Genomic DNA, 21431 nt, shown 5'->3' with positions numbered 1-21431 from the left:
TGCAGAATGGTCGTAGCTGAAGCAACAGGAGCATACAGCCATGACATTGAATGTGCGGCACCTACAGGAGACGCAGAGGACTTTCAAGAAATGATGGTGCCAGAAGCTTTAGAGAGTGCACCGCACACAGAGCCACAACCTGCAAGAAAGGCAACAGAATGGTAAATGTAATTCGGGTATAACGTCCCCTAAAAATCAGCAAGTTTTTTTTTTCACGTAACCTGACAATGAAGAAAGTGCTATCGAGCCAGAGGTAGTGCTTGACACAAGTGAAACGTGTGTAAGACTAGGTGCCCCTACCCATCTACACATGCAGTGCCAAAACTAGTTCAACTTCTTCCCTTATACAGCACCAGGAAGAAGAAACGTGGCAAAGACATCGAAAAATACCCAGTGGCAACGTAGATATTCGTACAGTGATAGTCAACTATAGTGGAGACATCCTTTCCTTTGCAGCCCTGATGGCAGTGGTCCCTCCAATGCGGCAAGTCCTGTCGTATGCCTTGGTCACCCGAAAACAGTAGAAAGAGAGCGGCGGCAAAAAGGGCAGACGCAGCCCTACCATTTTTGGATGGAAGCTGGCGGATATTTACGGTCACTGCCACGTGATGACCAGTTCGACACTATGTGCGCCATCTAAGCTGTCATTAAAGAAAAACTAATTGAAGTGAGGGCTCGCAGGAGCGAAAAAGTTTTTCTGCAAAAATAGGTGCATGGTATAATTGCATACACTGCTTTTTCTGTTATATTTATTTGTGGTAAATATCTGTAATATTTAAATTCTGATATATTCGAAATCTTACACAACTCAAAATTATTACTGCTGTGAACATAACGTCACACTAAAAGATTGTGGCTTATTTTCTTGGCCTCATGCAGTAATCCTGCATCCTACAAAGGCTGTACCGCCCTTTCGAGCCCCGCTCTTAGGCGCCGGTTCCTGCGTTGAGCATCGGTGTCCTTCGGCGTAACCACTCTCGTGCCATTTCTTGCGCGTTCGTCATCGACGTCTTTCACAATTGGCTCCGACGTCGCTAATCATGCTAGCGCTCCCTTCGTCTGCGAAGGCATTGCGTCGTCTGTGACTGTACGTACAAACATGTCTCTCTCAAATTCTTTGCCTCACCCTATCGTGAAATGAAAACATATGTAGAGCTGTGCTCACATTTTGCATTAGGGAGTACTGTAATTGTCAGATTATTTTCTGCGAATACTATGTCAGGTATGTAAGTTCTGGGCATTGTCTTGTTTTGCCCTTTCACACTCATACTCAATCATTACCTAGCAGCCCTGTTGCCAGTTCTACTCGCATTCTTTTTTTTTCTGATAACATGTATCTCAGCGCCTAAAGTGCCTTGAACAAGTTCTTTAAGGCAGAAAGTTAGTACCTGTCTTTTTCCCCTAATACTGTGTGTGATACTCAAGCTCTTGTCCAAATAACGATGAGGGCTTGGCGTGTTCATCTCATCCTGCACTGCACAGAACTATACAGTGCGAAGTTTGCACCTGTGATACGTATTTATGGAAAATACGAGTGATATTTAAGGCCTTGTTCATGACAGTAAAAGTAAGGGTTTGCTGTTTTCTGATCTAGATGGGTTGTCCACAGAACCACACAGTACAATCTGCCAATTTTAAGGTTTTATTGTATTGCAAAGTGTACCAGGTCTGATTAGTGATAGTTAAGCTCATCTACAGTTGTGAAGTAAGTGTTTGCATAGCTCAGAATTGCACGGTACATTTAGTACCCAACTTCTATCTTTTTGATATATATTATACACCCAGGATCGTTGAAATAAGGGCTAGTCATGCTGTGCACAGATCTGCACAGCATATCATTTGTATCAACGTTTTCCTTGAAAGCTTTTTTCTAAGCTGCACTATGTTTTAATCACAATACTGTTCGCAATACAGTCAGATGTATACAGGATATGTTTATTTGCAAATAAAGACTTACTTTCTATGCGGTAGTATCGATGATGCTGTCTTGCCAGGGGACCCTGCCATCATCAGAAATGCAGTACTGGCAAAGCTTGTCCCTCACAACATAGGCTTGCCTAAACAGAAAATAAATAGGCAAGTAGCACAGTTAGACAACGCAAGTGTATGCAGAAAATGTACAATGTTTATAACACAGTATATGCATCGTTTTTTGTCAAGCATTTCAATGAAAGGTAATATTTGGCTTAATCTGCCATTTAAACATTCAGAGAAAATCACTATGTTTAGAATGCTGGGTCAAAACAAAGTACGTAATGTGGCGGGTAAACTACATAAGTAATGCATATGTTTCCGGATTGCGTTATGCAAGATGCTGTAACGTAAAACGCGAATTTGTTTATAAATTATTATTGCGAGTCCTTTATTTTGTTGTCTCACAATATGTGTCTTAGAGAACATAATACCTTTGGCTAAAAGAAAGAGTCTTCCAGCAATGCAAGTTCAAACTAGAAGTAGATAACAGATAAAAACAGCTGGAACTAGAAGTAGATAACAGATAAAAACAGCCGTTACTAGAAAACAATTGAACCTGCATCCAGAAATGCTTTTTAAGCGAACAGGCTATTCCGCTCGCATATTATTTTTCACTATAAGGTATGCTTATGCACGAATCCATAAAGTAGACAACGGTCTGCAACCCAGATGTACGAGAACGTTTGCTAAACTAGATATACCTGGCTGAGTTAAAGCCTGTAGAGCGCAATGCAGACAAAGCATCCCTGCTGCCTTCCTCAGCTCGCCGACTGCCTTTGGTCACTTGCACTTCCAGGCGGGCGCAGCTCTGGGTTGCGCTACGCAAAGACACGCAATTCTGTTGACATTATTGTCTGCGCTATAAATGGCCGTCGAAGAATTCGCCATCTCTGCTGTAGTGCCAAAAGCATTCACAACCGCTCTTCTAGCTCGGCTGAGTCGGTAGTTAGATACCTTTCTCTGACGTTTCTCTTCGAATGGCTGATTTGCATCAGATGCGTCGGCAAACAGCGGTTGAAGGGCTTTAACAATGTACAAGATAAACTTGATGTAAACAAAAATGAGCAATGTGCCACTACAAGAACAAACAGCACAATTGGCACAAAAAAGACTGTTGTGGCTTACGTTTGCGAGAATAAGGTCTCATCATAAAGGGCTTAAGAGGGAAAGCCTCATCTCCAACAAAAAATATGGCATCTTGCCAGTGCTGCTATTCCTTTGAGTCTTCAGGAATAGCAATTCCATTTGCCAAAATATGCTAGAACTTGCTGCTTGCAAACACACCACCATCGGACTCGGTGCCGAAGCGACCAATTTCGACATACAGAATCCTAAGGAAGCACCCAAACATTTCAAGTGTTGTTATAGGGTATATTTAAATATGTTCAAATGTAAATATGGGTCAAACCTCCCATCAATTATACCTTTGTGACATTCCTCTCTTTGCATGCGACTGCATTTTTTTTTCAAGGAAGAGTTAATCATCACGAGATTGACGTATTGTAATCTGACTTTTGTGTTATATGTAAGTGATGCATGAAATGGTTAATGGATATAAACATTAGATTTAAGTCCTAAGTCGTCTATATCCAGAAGCACTAATAGCCCCCTCCTCATTATCTTACCATTCACTTGGAATCTTTTATTTCTTAGTAAACACCGAGTAACTTAGTAAATAGGAGTTCACATCATGGCTATTCTAACTTGGTTGCTATATACAAAATACAATATTAACAATGGTAACCACATGCTTGGCTATTTATGCTCTAACTTTCCTACTGCCCTTCCTTACTTAAACTAATGGCTGAACGATTCAAATTATCCGAACCTGTAACTTGCATCACTTATCGCAAGCAATGACTTGCGGAAACTACTTTTGTAGTTCCTGTTTTAGGTTCCTGATTTGGCGAGGCATTCAATGACCACGTGTTTTTCATCAATGGCTCCAATACAATGAAGCAGGTTCCACTTTTATTCAAACTCGTTTGCAACCTAATGAAAAAGCATAACGATACATTACTGAGTGAAGTACACATTATAAAATTGCAAAATCTCAACCGTTTGTGCAAAGCTTCATGCAATGCAATCTGAGGTAAATATGGCTTTATAGTTTTGCTTTTACCTACGCGATACTGACAATGCAGAACACACAGCCCATATAGAGTGTTCCAATTCACGGTCTGTGATTGAACTATCGAGGTTATGTCCAGGTTAAGCTGTAGTCTACTACAGCGTGCCCCATAATGAGAACATGGTTTTGGCACATAAAACCCCAGCATACAGTATATAGTGCTTCGCCTATTCCTTCTCAGATTCTGCCTGCATGTAAAGAATCTAAAATCCGTACTGAGTAACAATATGTGAAGCTCTTCAAACTTACATTGCTGAGCACATGCAACATCTTTGAGTTGCAATGCGTTAATACTCAATGTCTGTGTCTCTATAGGAAATTGTCTGTTGAAGTTTTGCTTACTGCAGCGACAAAAGCTTTCAGTGCTGTTCCAAATTACCCAGTTATACAACTGCAGTAGTCTAATCTGCTGTAATCCAGTTTGAATTTGATTAGGTAAGGATCAAAATTAGGAGAGTACATACCTATGTGTTTACCAAGAAGCACAATTTTAATCTCATCATCATCATCGTCAGCCTGGTTACGCCCACTGCAGGGCAAAGGCCTCTCCCATACTTCTCCAACAACCCCGGTCATGTACTAATTGTTGCCATGCCGTCCCTGCAAACTTCTTAATCTCATCCGCCCACCTAACTTTCTGCCGCCCCCTGCTACGCTTCCCTTCCCTTGGGATCCAGTCCGTAGCCCTTAATGACCATCGGTTATCTTCCCTCCTCATTACGTGTCCTGCCCATGCCCATTTCTTTTTCTTGATTTCAACTAAGATGTCATTAACTCGCGTTTGTTCCCTCACGCAATCTGCTCTTTTCTTATCCCTTAACGTTACACCTATCAATCTTCTTTCCATACCTCGTTGCGTCGTCCTCAATTTGAGTTGAACCCTTTTCGTAAGCCTCCAGGTTTCTGCCCCGTAGGTGAGTACTGGTAAGACACAGCTATTATATACTTTTCTCTTGAGGAATAATGGCAACCTGCTGTTCATGATCTGAGAATGCCTGCCAAACGCACCCCAGCCCATTCTTATTCTTCTCATTATTTCCGTCTCATGATCCGGATCCGCCGTCACTACCTGCCCCAAGTAGATGTATTCCCTTACGACTTCCAGTGCCTCGCTGCCTATTGTAAATTGCTGTTCTCTTCCGAGGCTATTAAATATTACTTTAGTTTTCTGCAGATTAATTTTTAGACCAACTCTTCGCTTTGCCTCTCCAGGTCAGTGAGCATGCATTGCAATTGGTCCCCTGAGTTAGTAAGCAAGGCAATATCATCAGTGAATCGCAAGCTACTAAGGTATTCTACATTAACTTTTATCCCCAATTCTTCCCAATCCAGGTCTCTGAATACCTCCTGTAAACACGCTGTGAATAGCATTGGACAAATAGTATCTCCCTGCCTGACGCCTTTCTTTATTGGGATTTTGTTGCTTGCTTTATGGAGGACTACGGTGGCTGTGGAGCCGCTATAGATATCTTTCAGTATTTTTACATACGGCTCGTCTACACCCTGATTCCGTAATGCCTCCATGACTGCTGAGGTTTCGACAGAATCAAACGCTTTCTCGTAATCGATGAACGCTATATATAAGGGTTGGTTATATTCCGCACATTTCCCTATCACCTGATTGATAGTGTGAATATGATCTATTGTTGAGTAGCCTTTACGGAATCCTGCCTGGTCCTTTGCTTGACAGAAGTCTAAGGTGCTCCTGATTCTATTTGCGATTACCTTAGTAAATAGTTTGTACGCAACGGACAGTAAGCTGATCGGCCTATAATTTTTCAAGTCTTTAGCATCCCCTTTCTTATGGATTAGGATTATGTTAGCGTTCTACCAAGGTTCCGGTACGCTCGATGTCATGAAGCATTGCGTATACAGGGTGGCCAGTTTCTCGAGAACAATCTGTCCACCATCCTTGAACAAATCTGCTGTTACCTGATCCTCCCCAGCTGCCTTCCCCCTTTGCATATCTCCCAAGGCTTTCTTTACTTCTTCCGGCATTACTTGTGGGATTTAAAATTCCTCTAGACTATTCTCTCTACCATTGTCGTGGGTGCCACTGGTACTGTATAAATCTCTATAGGACTCCTCAGCCACTTGAACTATCCCATCCATATTGGTAATGATATTGCCAGCTTTGTCACTTAGCGCATACATCTGATTTTTGCCAATTCCTAGTTTCTTCGTCACTGTTTTTAGGCTTCCTCCGTTCCTGAGAGCATGCTCAATTCTATCCATATTATACTTCCTTATGCCAGCTGTCTTACGCTTGTTGATTAACTTCGAAAGTTCTGCCAGTTCTATTCTGGCTGTAGGGTTAGAGGCTTTCATACATTGGCGTTTCTTGATCAGATCTTTCGTCTCCTGCGATAGTTTGCTGGTATCCTGCCTAACGGAGTTACCACCGACTTCCATTGCACACTCCTTAATGATGCCAACAAGGTTGTCATTCATTGCTTCAACACTAAGGTCCTCTTCCTGAGTTAAGGCCGAATACCTGTTCTGCAGCTTGATCTGGAATTCCTCCATTTTCCCTCCTACCGCTAACCCATTAATCGGCTTCTTATGTACCAGTTTCTTCCGTTCCCTCCTCAGGTCTAGGCTAATTCGAGTTCTTACCATCCTGTGGTCACTGCAGCGCTCCTTGCCGAGCACGTCCACATCTTGTATGATGCCAGGGTTAGCGCAGAGTATGAAGTCTATTTCATTTCTAGTCTCGCCGTTCGGGCTCCTCCACGTCCACTTTCGGCTATCCCACTTGCGGAAAAGGTATTCATTATCCTCATATTATTCTGCTCCACAAACTCTACTAATAACTCTCCCCTGCTATTCCTAGTGCCTATGCCATATTCCCCACTGCCTTGTCTCCAGCCTGCTTCTTGCCTACCTTGGCATTAAAGTCGCCCGTTAGTATAGTGTATTTAGTTTTCACTCTACCCATTGCCGATTCCAAGTCTTCATAGAAGCTTTCGACTTCCTGGTCATCATGACATCATAGGGGCGTAGACCTCTACAATCTTCATTTTGTACCTCTTATTAAGTTCCACAACAAGACCTGCCAGCCTCTCGTTAATGCTATAGAATTCCTGTATGTTACCAGCTATATTCTTATTAATCAGGAATCCGACCCCTAGTTCTCTTCTCTCCGCTAAGCCCCGGTAGCACAGGACGTGCCCGCTTTTTAGCACTGTATATGCTTCTTTTGGCCTCCTAACTTCGCTGAGCCCTATTATATCCCATTTACTGCCCTCTAATTTCTCCAATAGCACTGCTAGACTCGCTTCACTAGATAACGTTCTAGCGTTAAACGTTGCCAGGCTCATATTCCAATGGTGGCCTGTCCGGAGCCAGTGATTCTTAGCACCATCTGCTGCGTCGCAGGTCTGACCGCCGCCGTGGTCAGTTGCTTCGCAGCTGCTGGGGACTGAGGGGATCTATGTGTACTTAGTTATTTCATTTGGGAAAATTCCACCTTCTGAGCTGATGTTTGAAGTGTGAATTCAGCTTCGTGATTCATACAAAATAGTAGCGTCTTCTCTACTACACTCACGTTCCCGAGCGCACGATAGAAACCTTTGTTGGGAACAGGAGAAACAAACCGGTGAAGAGGGGAACAATCGTACATGTGCACACTGAGAAGGGCAGACAAGATGAGCACCCGTCTTGTCTGCCGACTTGTTTTGTCTGCCCCCTGGGTATGTGTCTTAATTTGCACGACACCTTTAGCAACTAAATTCATAGCTTGCGCAAATATTATATGCAATTTCATTGTGATTTTGCCTTCAACCTTAATTTTCTAAATAATCAATTAGGGAGCACTGTCCATGGCAAGCGTATCATTACAACGATTTGGCTGTTTTCTTCAGTATTTTGCAATACAAAAAATACACGTTATCATATGGCATTTCAAGCCGTTTGGTGCGAATGCGCGAACACTGGATCTTTAGTTCGAAGCAAATAGTGATTTAGGACGAATATTTTCGTCTGTTGTGCGAAGTCGCGGCAAACTCGAATGAATTAATAAACTTTTTTATTTACCAATGAGAATTTGGGGGTTACCAAGTGGGAAACTGCTGCTTACTACTTCTGTGGAAGAATGAGATACAAATTTGGCGTTCTAGAACTTGTTCAAGAAATGTCCAACGTATAAGGAGGCTAATTGTAGCAAGACATTATTAATCTGCGTCTGTGCATGCAAGAAGCTTATAAAAAGAACGCAAGAGTAAAGCAGTGTACAAATTAAAAATGGAGGCTTGAAATGACAAGAGCAAGTGTAAACACGTGATAGTGCGGCACAGTGCTTTTGTTGTTAGACATCTCGGCTGCACTTATTAGACGTCTCCGTGTTTGCAGTGTGACCGTTGACGGCGCATGCTTCGCAGGAAAACAAACGAATACCAGGCTCCGTTACAATACTCCGGCCCATTCTTAATGTGCTTCACTGCACAACCTATGCTTCGCTGCATGACAGAACTGTACTGTGGCAAAGGAGAATAAAAAGCGCCGATCACGACACTTGTAAAACCGGATAATACTGTTTCTTTAGAAGCGAATATATAAAAACACAATGTTCGAATATTTGCAAAGTCAAATTGTTTGGAGATGCTACTTACCTTGAGCCACTCAGCTGCAGAAGACGCACATTTTACATGAACAGAGCCAACGACCTTCCAGATGGCTTGGAAGACATCGGCGAGTATAATGCAGGTGGTCGACCGTCCCGCCAAGAAATTAAATGACGAGGTCGTTATTATCTCGCCAGCTGCCAAAAATGTAACGGAAGAAAAAGAACACACGCCTAACTTTTAGTGAACCCATAACTCTTCTTTCGTATGCGCGAAAACAAAACACAGGTGCATAAATTTGTAACCACCATGCAATCAAAACACCGACATGACATTGTGTTTACCTCATAGCCAAAGCTAGGTGGTGGTCTGGCGGAATGGCCTTGCAGAACCTGGTATTCGCTTTTGTTATCCTAGGCCCCACCAATTCCAAGAGTGTGTCGAAACTTCGCGGCAGCATCCTTAAATAGCCAGCAAAAAAGAAAGTGTGAGCACTCAAGAAGACGGAACAACGAACTGTCAACAATACTTACTCGCGGTAGTATTCAATGTCGCGTGACCTGAGGTGGGGCAACAATGCGTTGGCGTGGCTCAACTTCTCTCGCTTCTCCAAAGCTGGGCGAACCCACCATAGCCGCTTCCGAGGCGGCCGCTATTTCCGCCCTTCATTTTCCATTGCCCGAAAGCAACTGGCCAGAAGTATCATAATTATTTGCTGTTTCTCGTCAATTGCTGACTAAACTAACTAAGGTTACAGACGACACAAGCAGTTGCGCGAAATGATAGCTTGTAATAACTGATGGGCCAGTCAATAAACATACCCCATGAAATGGTATGATGAACGGCGCTACCATGTGGACAAACCTACGTAGACTAGATGGATGTGGACGAAAGCAGCAGTGGTTTACGCTGCAGTGGCGAAACAAATGTGATCATATTGGACATGCGCGGAAAAGATTTTCTGCCCGCTTTGGCATTTCCGCCCACTTGCCGCTTCCGAAGTGTGAATGTAGCCTTACGCTTCTTGCTTGCAGGTTTTCCTACCCTTGGTTCTGCTTTGCATGGTTCCCGCATAATACCGCACACCACCTGCATCAAATCTGTCTCTGCCGCTAAGCCAAGTATTGAACGGCCAGCTACACAGTTAGCACATCTGGAATATTCCCATCTTGCCAAGCCATGATTTCAATGCGCCCAGTTCACAGCGTTAAATTGTGGCACTACGGTGGTTCTTTCATTGGGCATGGGTGCAGTTCTGTCAGCATGTCAGACGCGGCGTACTTGGAGGTTTCGCTCACCTCTGTTGTGTTTTGTTTCTTTCTCGCACGGTACCGCATACCGGTTCGCTCCTATCCGTCCGTGCTGCTGAACCAAAGATTCCGCAGCCTACGACACAGCGAGCACATCGGGAAAGGGCCCTACTTGTCCGGACTTCACTGTGCCAACTTCAATTACAAGGTGATTAGCTCCTAGAGCTAGCCGATTTATCTTCTCGCACTGCAGCGGTTCCTTCAGTGGCCATGCATGAAGTTTTGTCAACATGCCTGACGTTTAGACCTTGCAGGTGTTTCTCGCTTGCTTACTCCTTTGTCTCCTTCCCAGAACCTACAGCACAACAGATCACTCCGGTCTTTCTCTGCTACTAACCGCCGTTTTCACAGACGCTCCTTTCCTTACTCCTAAAGGCGGCTTTTCGTTAAGAGAAATTAAGTTGAAGTATGAGGAAATGTTCAGGCGCCCTTCAAAAACCCACCTTAGGACATTTTAAGGCCGCCTTCCGAAAGGCGCCCTTATCTGAATAAGTGTGTGACATGGGAGCGAAGCTATGCACATTCTTACGCTTTAATCTTATGTGCATATACGTAAAATCTAATACAATAAAATACTAATACTTCTATGCACCACCACTCCTACAAGCAAGCACCGCCAACTTTAGACAGAAAGTTTGTCCGTTGTTGATTCAACTTTATTTTCGGCTGGCCACTATGCAGCGTTGCCGGCGTGCCGTCACAACATGCTGAAACATACTTGCTACTTTGCATGTCGTCCCTTTTATTGAGTGTGTTTACTTTGCGAAGTCGGTCCGTGCTTTTTATTGTTTGGACTTTTTCTTTTCATGTCTTTCTTTCTTGTGTGGGGTATTTTTTTAATATTAATTTCTTAACAACAAAAACTGTAATGGAGAGGAAAGAATAATTAATTTTTGCGAAGAGGAACGAAGCTTGTTGATTGATCTGGTAAGCAAGTACGAGGACCTCGTGGAAAACAAACAGCCAAAAAAAGAAGACGTGGAAACAGATCACCGAGGAATTCATCTGCCTGCCCAATGTTCCATTTCGCACCGAACTCCAACTGCGCAAATGCTGGGATAAATTAAAAGAGAAGTGGAGGAAAGGGAAGGCTGGCGACATGAAGGAAGTGTTTACGAGAGGCGATCTCATGTTCTCTCTGTTCTATTTTCGCTACTAACAATTTTTGCTTGAGTAAAGCTACATTTTGCTGATAGGGAGGCTCCTTGATGTATGCCTAATGCGCCTTAGCCGCGTCAGCTCCGTCGCCGTGCCAGGATAAGTTCCTTCGGGGAAATATGGCATGCGATTGTTCGCACCTTGCTTCGAGACTGTTTATTTCTGATGTTGTGTATGTCGCGCTTTCGATCGCAAGCATGCACTTTGATAGCGTTCTCGCGTGGCCGTGGCTTGACGACGTGTACCGAGCGCGCGTTTACATAAACGTGATCTCGAGTCCAAACCGGCCGTCGCCAAATTAGCTACTGCCCGTAGACGGCGAGGAGTCCACTGCCATTCACGCAAATATCGCAAAAGTAATTATTAAAGAATTTTAACGCTTGGCAGGACGCTAGCCGTGTGCGCCTAATGCCGAAGCGGTCCGGGCATAATGCAAAGTCGTGCTGTCTTTTCAGGAGGTGGGAGCGCCCCAGCAAGCCATCTGACGCACGAGTTGGAGCGAGTTGGAGCTGCCCCATCGCATATGTCGACGCGGGTGCACAACCCGTTCAACAGTGACCGCGGGCTCCACGTGTTCCCGATCACAATGCACCCCGAGTGTCTCGCGGCTCCAGCCTATGCAAGTGGAGTCGCTGGAACCATCCGATGCTATGTGTATTGCGAGGGCAGCTTTTTGGAAGCAAGTGGTTGGTCGTTCTGGGCGAGCATAGATGAGCAAAGGAAGCTTAGAACGACAGAAAGATGAGTTAGTTCGTAAGGATTCGTTATGTCAAAAAGAGGTGAGGCGTGCAGACAGGACACAAGACCAGAGAAGTGGAGAACACGAACGCTGACTATCAACTGAAGGGAGCACTGAGGCGAAAAAAAGAATGAAGACAGAAAACTCATCTGCGCAAGCTCAGGAATGGTATCACCACGTGTCAGTCGGGTACATGTGTCGGTCTACGTGAGAGATAACAGCTAAGGCACTTAATCTCTTCCTTATGTAAAGTGATCGAAGGCTGACTCACGCACGCACTTCCATCGTTATAGATATGCCATGCCTCTACCATAAGACGCCTATCTTCATTCTTATGCCTACACAATATCGCGCATTCATCTAACTCTGGCGTGCAGTTACTATCTTGGCAATGCAGGGAAAGATGAGAAGGAGATTTACCGGTTTACGACCTTTTATGTTCCATTAGCCTCTGATTGATACGCCGCCCCATTTGCTCTACGTACAACTGGAAACAGCTAAGGGGAATTTTCTAAACCACACCCATACGACAGTCAGTAAACCTGTTGTTCTTATTGTGCTTCACTGGACAAATATCTATTCTTTTTAGGTGAAGCATATTACTAGAGCTCAACCCAGATCCTCAGGCGCGGCGGTGTCGCCTTCAATACCACGTGACACCGTGACGTCACGACAGAGGAGAAACGGGGCTCCAACTCGCGCCGTCGCTCGCGGCGTCGCCTTCAAGGCTGACCACGTGACACCGTGACGTCACGACAGAGGAGAAACGGGGCTCCAACTCGCGCCGTCGCTCGCGGCGTCGCGGCGGTATATAAGCAGCTGCGCTTGCCTCTGCTAGACACTCACGAGGTGAGATGCCTCCTGGAGACAGAGCTACTCGTTGGAATGCGAAGCGAAGGTTGCGGCGTGCTACAGAGACTGTTTCTAGGTGGCTTTGCTACGGCGCAGCGACTACGCGCCCCGCATCGGACGCGGTGAGCGTCGAGCAACGCAGCGTTCGGCGCGACAACGAAATGTGCGCCTGAGCAAGCGCCGCACGCCTCAGCCGACGCCGACGACACCGGCTTTTCTGCGACACGAGCTGGCTAGTATGCTTCGCATCCTGGGCTTAACCTTAGCTAAGCCACAGCCATTTTTTTTTACTTTTACCTGCTCCTTTTTTCCTCTGCATGGCAGCGCATATCTTACCTAGCTTATTGGGAGCAGTGAAAGCATCATTAACATCATATCTACTTGCAACTTTTTTTAAGCCTGTGCGACACCGAATGAATGTACGGAGCAGCCACTACTCTTTTTTTTTCTATCACTGCTTTCTGTAATCACGTCCGTCCCCCTCGAAACCAGCTTCTTTAGGCGCTCAGCCACAGTGGCCACTGCTACACTAGGATAACCTGCTTCTAATAGGAGCCGGACCTGCGCATTAAAACTGGCGCTCATTTTGTGCATGCCGGATCTGGTGAGAGAAGACTTAAGGCACGACATGGCAATTCGTTTTTTACTACTTTGAAATGCTTGGATTGAAAGTTTAGCAACGGCTTCGAAGATATTGGGGAGTACTGCCAACAAACGTGATTTTGTTTGAACACCAAGGAAATGTCAAGAAACTGAATTACACGTCGCTGAGGAAATTCCTTGGTAAACTTTAATCCTCATCCATAAAGTTTAAATTGCTCACTCACTGAGGTAGCAGCGCAATCGAATTCTTTCCTATTGCAGAAAATAAGGTAAGCATCAACGTAACGAAATATCTTGATAAGGCTTTCTCTAAGCAGCTGTCAACCTTACTCAGGTAAATATCGCTAAGAATAGGGGCAACCTATGCGCCAATACAAACGCCTGATTTCTGCAGAAAAACGCCATCTCTCCACCCAATCGGCGACGACTTCAATCACATTGAAAGAATTTCGAGAAAAGCTCCCGTGGAAATACCGCATCTGTCAGTAAAAGCCGACTCTTGCACTTGTTCTTTAATGCACTCATTTACCGAATTTAACAACCCGTCATGCGGCAAGGAATAATACAGGTCTTCGATATCCATACTAGAAGCTGTACAATCACCAGGATTTTCCTCTTTTAAATACTGAACTAGTGCCTGAGAATTACGCTAGCAAAAGGGGTCTGAAAAAAGTAGTGAAGCTAAGCAGTTCTGTAGGTAACTAGCGACACAGACCTGCCACCGTCGCTTTCTCTGACACTATAACACGAAAAGGAATTTCTTGCTTATGGGTCTTCGCCGAGAAAAACAGTTCTAAGTTGAGCGATTTTGCTTTCTTCACATTAGAGGCAACCCTATCAAGATTACGTCTTACAGTAAGTCAACCGCACGTTGCTTAACTGCCGAAGGCTTACGTTTCATTGGCTGTATATATATTTCTATGGCTGAAATCGCTTTTTCTGAAGACATGTCATCTGGCATAATTACGAACTAACCTTCCTTGTCAGATATTACTGGTCTAAGCTTATGCTCCACAAGGTCTAACAGTCGGACAGGGTCAGACGTCTTAAAATGAAAATTTGATTGTTTAATGCTAGCAATCCAATCTGAAATACAACGCGAGCGTTCTTCTTCGGGGACGAACCTGGTAATGCAGCGCGCTATGCTTAAAACGTCAACGGGTTTTATGTTAGGCTTAAAACAGTGCTTAGGACCTGAAGCAAGGGTTTTATATGGGTACACTTACGATGGCGTCTCCAAGAACCACTACGTTATTTGACGGTGAATTATTAGAACTTCTTACTTTGTTGAAGCTCCGGAAGTTTCATCCTCCACAGGAATTCCGCGTGTTGCACGGCGAACCTATTCCAATCGGCGTAGAGGTGGCTCTAATGGCGTCCGTTTCCCAGGGCCGCGCAACGGACCTGTAGGCACTCCTGATGGCACTCCCGTTAACCCTAATGACCGATGGTCTTTAAGGGTTACGGACTGGGTGCCAAGGGAAGGGAAGCGTAGCAGGGGGCGGCGGAAAGTTACGTGGGCGGATGAGATTAAGAAATTTGCAGGGACAACATGGCCTCAATTAGTATATGACCGGGGTTGTTGGAGAAGCATGGGAGAGGCCTTTGCCCTGCAGTGGGCGTAACCAGGCTGATGATGATACAGCCTAACTTGGCGCCATGATTAAGCAGAAAGAATAGCTCCAATCCTCCTTGTATACCCAGTTGATGGTTGAAGGAAGCCGCACATTATTTGAACTTTCTATGGGACGACACGATTACGACTAAACCACGACAGGGTTCTAGCGCGGAACATACATATCGCAATTAAGGAAGCTAAAAAGCTGGATTGTACACATAAGTAGGGGAACATGGAAAATGGCTCAGAGTACTAGAAATGAAGCTTAGAATTACAGAAGGCTGAGGTAGTTGGTAAGGATTGATTATGTAAAAATGAGGTGAGGCGTGCAGACAGGACACAAGAGTAGAGAACGGAACAACACGAACACCGACTATCAACTGAATGGAGCACTGAGGCGAAAAAAGAAAGAAGACACTAAACTATGGTCTGCTTCAAAGCAGCCACATCTAGAACATTCCCAACTTACCAAGCTCTGATTTTATTGAGCCGATTTCAACGACAGAGTTATTCGCTTCTGTATCCGAGCTCAACTGCTGGCATTGCAGTGGTTCTTTCATTGGGTATGGGTGCAGTTTAGTCAACATGTCTGACGCTTGGCACTTGCACGTTTCCCTTGCCTCTTTTGTGCGGTCTGCTTCCTGCATCTTACAGCACATATGCCAGTTCACTCCTATCCATCCCTGCTCCTGAGCCAAAGATTCAACAGCCTGCGACGCAGTGGGCAAATTAGGAAAATGCGCTACTTGCCAAGCCCTAATTTCATTGCGGTAACTAGGCTAACAGAGTTATTAGTTTCTGCAGCCGATTTGAACTGCTGGCACTGCGATGGTTTCTCCAGTGGGCATGAGCGCAGTTTCGTCAACATGTCTGACGCTTCGAGCTTGCAGGTTTTCCTGCCTTCTGTTCTACTTTGTCTCCTTTTCGCATCATAATGCACACCACTTTCCTCCAATCTGTCTGTGCTGCTAAAGCAAGCATTGAACAGCCTGTTACACAGCGGGCACATCTGCAGTATTCCCTAATAATCAAGCCCTGATTTCAGTGCGCGAACTTCACGGATGGAGTTATTTGCGCCTGCAGTGGTTCCTTCAATGGACACGGGTGGAGTTTTCTAAACGTGACTGGCACTTCGTCCTTGCAAGTTTTCGTCCCCTCGGCTCTGCTTCCGCAGATTCCTGAATCATTTCGCATTTGCAGGTTTTCCACGCCTCTATTCTGCTTTGTCTTCTTCCCGCATTGTACCGCACGCCATTTCGCTCCCATCCGTCCGTGCCGTTGAGCCAAAGATTCAAAATCCTGAGACACGGCGGCCACATCGGGAAAATTCCCTACTTGCCAAGGCAGGATTTCATTGCGCCATCCTCACCGACAGAGTTAGCTTCTCAAGCTGAATTAAACTTCTCGCACCGCAGTGGTTTCTTCAGTGCCCATTGGACCACGAATATGCTCTGGACTCCGATGAGGATAGCAATAGGGGCTTGTTGGTACGGCATATCTTATTTTGTTATAGCGCGAGCTTGACAAGGACAATAGAAGGCACATCTGACACACACAGCGCTGTGTGTGTCAGATGTGCCTTCTATTGTCCTTGTCAAGCTTGCGCTATAACAAAATATGTTCTGGACATCCCGATTAGATACGAACGTCCAAGTCCCGGTCAGGACGTCCAGTAGATAACATGAGGACAATAATTTCGGGATGTTCTATTTAAGACATCCTTCAGACATCCACACGCTTGAACTTCTCGGATCTAAACACAATTCCAAAACTTTAATCCTATGGATGTCCGAATGATGTTTTCATCTGGATGTGCCATACCTGCCATATGTGGGACCTACACACAGAGGTCTTAAGCTTGATATTAGTCAAAAATACCATCTGAAAATGTGACACGCACTTGTGGGAGATTAGATTGAAGTAAGCCGTACTCTAGTAGGCACTTCCAGTGCTGTGTGTCATGGCAGAATTCACGGAAAAATATAATAAGCGAAATTTGCAAGCCTGCTATTAGTAGCACGGAGAAATACGAAGGTGACTGGGTGTCACGTCATACAGGTGACATTAACCTGAAGAAAATTGGTGAAGATATTGCAAAACACGTTCCACACTGGGATACATAGCGCAAAAAATGACACAGGGACAAGCAGAACACAGGACGAGCTCGTCCTGTGTTCTGCTTGTCCCTGTGTCATTTTTTGCGCTATGTATCCCAGTCTGAATGTATCCCACCAACACGCCCAAACTTCTTCCCTGCTAACGTTCCACACGTCATTCTTTTGGTGCCTTATGAAGTGCTTAAAAAGCAGGAGTGAACATGAACTCCGCCGTATGTTGTAAGACACATTGGAACCAGCTTGTTGGTTGCAGGGTTTATTTGTTACCAATAGCATACTGCAATATTAACACAGCAGAGGTCAGGCAAATCCATAAATGAGTAGCACAGGGAGCATCAAATAATGTGAAAGTGAACATCATTAAAAATGACCTGTCTCCTTCAAATGCAGTTTTCTTCCTTTTTAGGTACTATATGCTTGTAAATCAGTAAACCGATACTTAAAAGATTGTTGCTTATTCAAACGTTAGGTATTAATCAGATTAAAGTGTTTAAGCACCCAGCCCTATTAGCATTTCTATCACCATACACTATAAAATTTGTTGTAAAATCCACTGAATTCAGGAGGGGGGGGGGTGAAGAGGGCAGGAGTTAGGGAGGGAGGGCTGATCTATAATGCTAATTTAAATGTGAGCCAAATGATGTCGTGCCTGTTGTTGCGTACTCCCGGGTAGCATATTATACTGCGGCCGAGTAGTAGCGGCGCCTGCCTATCGAAGCTTGACCGACGTTACTTATTGGGTAGCGTGGCATTGTTGGCGGGCTGCAGGCATCCGGTAGACCATGGCGACCAAGCAAGGGTGAGACGATTTCTAGTGCGAAACTTGCACGGTTTACTCAAAGGTAGATGAAAGAAAATGATAAGAGCATGAAGCGATCAAAAGTACATTTCGGAGCCCCTTAAATAGGCTCTCTACAATCGTGGGTGGGATATTGCTTCCGTCGACGTCACGTGACCGGCGCAGAAAGAGGGCCTTTGCTTCTCTGGATATACCGAGTCTGATGCAATGAGGAGGTTGTCCCGCCTCCGGGAATCGTAGACGCCTGTCCCTGTCTTCTGCTCGTTGCGGGTTCATGGAAGTTCACTGTGGGGCTCCCGCCAGACCGGCAGACACTGGAAACGGTCATGGCGAATTAGGAAGTCACGCTTCATTTCGACGAGGCCTGGTGGAAGAAGGTCGGGTGAGAGAAAGCTCTTTCTGCACGTGGTGCGAGACGCCAACCATCGCAGGTGAAGTCACGCCTCATTTCGACGAAGATGGTCGCATAAAATTCCTCTCTGCACGTTGTGCCAGACGCCAACCCAAACACTGCGCCCAAGGGAAAATGCGGAGGGCTGCTCCGAAGCTAAATTATAATATTAACAACTGGCAGGAGCCAAAGCGACCATGAAACTTATTGTTGCATAAAGGACAAGCATGCGCAAAGAACTAATACTGCACTCATAATGAATGCACTAACTGCATGCACTCATCCAAATGCAACTATCATTATTTATAGCGTACTGATGTTCGATATCTCACTTCATTCAATAAGAGAAAGACGCAGATTGGTCAGCAGCTACCTTCCAACGAAAAAAGGTGAAGTTACAAGGAATGAAGAAGGAGGGTTGCACTGCAATGATGCATGTAAAACAAGTGGAGTTGTTCCCGGAATTCAGGGTGAGCAAATACATATATAGCCTATATATAACTTTTTTTACTTTAAGATTGATTTACTCGCCGGAAGCCCAGAAAGATCAACATTAATGATAACGTAAACAGCCTTTTTAGCTGCATGTTTATTTTTAAATTAAAGGACATGAAGTTATACCATTTCAGCTTAGACATTCACTTCATCAGCTTAGCGGTCATGAATAAAATGTTGATTTTTGCTGACAAATAAGTAATGAACTGACATGCAGCGAATTTCAAATGATGCCTGAATTCTCATTTTTCTTTTCCAATAAAAAGCTCTTACTCCCTCCATACATAGACGTTAATTAATTATTTTAGGACTATTTGGAGTATTAAAATTGGAGGCATCCACTAAGCAAAACTAGTTGGCACTAATTTTGTGAAAGAAACTTGTGGTTTGAAATATGGGCTATGAAAGATATGTTTTTGTCAAAGCATGTGGATTGTGCAATCAGTACTGAATGACATTCTTTGCTCCTCTTCGAGTGCAGAAATGTGTCTGGTTGAAAGTGGCTGAACTGACGGGGTAATGTCTACGAGTATGAGCAATTTTAAATTTTATGTACACGCCTCCGCCTCTGAACCCTTGTTTTAATAATCAATTTTTTGAGATTATGGACAATTATTCAACCTGCAAGTTTTACAGCTTTATTTCTGACTGTTTTTACAATCACTGAATGAAATGTTATTCAGCTTGTGAACGTAACTACTTGTTTTATTAATTTATTTATATGTCATGGCAATAACCTTAATTATAATCCAAGTATGCTCGTTGAGATGTGATATATCCCTCTATACACTTCTTTTGGAACGCTGGGTCAGCGCATGAGTTTGATTTCACAGTACAATTGCTAGCGCATGTTACAAGGCCCAAAAAACGAAGAGTGTTGTACAGACATCTTGAAATGCTTTTTGACAAACATGGACAGTCTCCATATTGTAATACATTTTACTGTTGCATAAATGTACAAGATTTTTCTTGTTAGTTGTCATTATTAATTTTTGCCCTTTGTTTGGATCTTTTCACTTATTCATACTGCAATTCTTGATGCAAGATGTTAGCATTTGATGCCACAGGTGAAACTGTCGGTCAAGAAGCATTAAAAAAAGTGCGCTTTACAGCACTGAATTGCCGTATTTGTGGATAAAGGAGGCTTGGCCATGTATGGACCCCCTGGCAAATGCTGATAAAGCTGTAAAAATTTTTTAGAATTATTGTAGTGTTACTGTATTGATATTATTGTTCTGTAATGTCACCAATATAATGACATGAGCTTCTAATGCCTATGCATTTAAGCTGTCATGCGTTTGCTTTCGGATATCAAATTTATCTCTATTCTCTATCACTGAAAGAGGTTATCATTTCCTTCCGACTAAATTCAGAACCACTTAATTTAATTGTTTACTCTGTTTACCATCTGCTCTTTTCTTTTCTCTTTAGATTAACATCTCAGAACAATGTACCAAATGGCAGCGCGAGGCAGCTTCGAAAGAAGGGATGTCCTGGCTGAGGTTGGCATTGCAAGAAGGTAGTGGCAAAAATGTTCTGCGCCAGCACCGCTTCTATGTCAGCATGTCCGACAGGGAATGTCACTGCAACCATGACATTGATGCCCGGTGTACAGGCTGCGCGCAGCCAATAAATTCAGAAGTGTAAAAAAAGTTTGTGAGCTTGTACAACAAAGTGTGACATCTGTAAAAACAGTTGAGAGCTGTCTGAAGTTTTTTGTCCGAGATGTACTGTTCTCAAACAAGCAGTGCCCCCCGACCACATGCAGAGATTTTTACCCTACAAAGACAGACATAAAAAATCATATCCAGAAGGCCAAGGATAGATTTAGTTCAGTTGATCAAGAAAATGTTGCAATGCATGTTGAACAAACGATTGAGAAAGCACCTGGAACAAATGTCTTTTTCGATCCTATCACTTGAAGTCAATGGAAAATCATTCAGAAGGGCAAGAGGAGCCACAGGATGTGACACAGGACCTTACTGTGATGCTTTGGAAACTGCGGCACGGGAATGCGAGCAGACACTGCTGCTTTGCATTCGGACTGAGTTCATGAGGGAACTGATGCTCAAGTATAGCGAGGATGTGTTAAGTCTTGACGCCACATATAAAACAACGGATTATGCCCTACCGCTTATTGTAGTGAAGACTGCAAGTTCCTATGATATTGCTGGTGCCTTCATGGTACAATTTGAAATGGCTGATTGCATCGAAGAGGCGCTAAACACCTTTAAGGCCTGAAACCCAACTCTGAGTCCTAAGTTTTGGATGGTGGACTACAGCCAAGCGGAAATCAGCGCACTTTCTGCGGCCTTTCCGAACATTCGGCCAGCCCTGTGTGATTTTCACAGAGAACAGGCTCGGCACAGGTGGATTTCGAAAAAAGAAAATGAAGTATAAGATGTCGACAATGTGAAGAAAATGCTCAGGCAAGTAGCATCCTGTGCGAATGAGGATGATCTAACAAAAGCTATTGAAGCTGTCACGCAGTCACCACAATGGAAGGAAAATTAGAAGTTGCAAGCCTATGTAAGCAGCAAATGGCTTTCGGTAAAGGAAATGTAGGTAAAGATGTATAGGTTGGACCTCCCTTTTGGCACGAACAATGGAACTGAACTAAAAAACAAGGAGCTCAAGACATACTTAGCTGGAAATAGCCGTCGCCGTAGTCTGCAGGGGCTT

General features: G+C 44.2%; 1 pseudogene; it reads right to left on the bottom strand.

The window, feature by feature from the left end:
- Positions 1 to 3232: 3232 nt before the first annotated feature.
- LOC139057793 (uncharacterized) lies at positions 3233 to 9127 on the bottom strand (annotated as a pseudogene).
- Between the last annotated feature and the right edge of the window lie 12304 nt (positions 9128 to 21431).

The sequence above is a fragment of the Dermacentor albipictus genome, chromosome 3, assembly GCF_038994185.2.
Source record: "Dermacentor albipictus isolate Rhodes 1998 colony chromosome 3, USDA_Dalb.pri_finalv2, whole genome shotgun sequence".
Taxonomy (NCBI): Eukaryota; Metazoa; Arthropoda; class Arachnida; order Ixodida; family Ixodidae; genus Dermacentor; species Dermacentor albipictus.
Note: the sequence above shows the minus strand (reverse complement) of the source record. Positions and strands in the feature narration are given on the sequence as shown.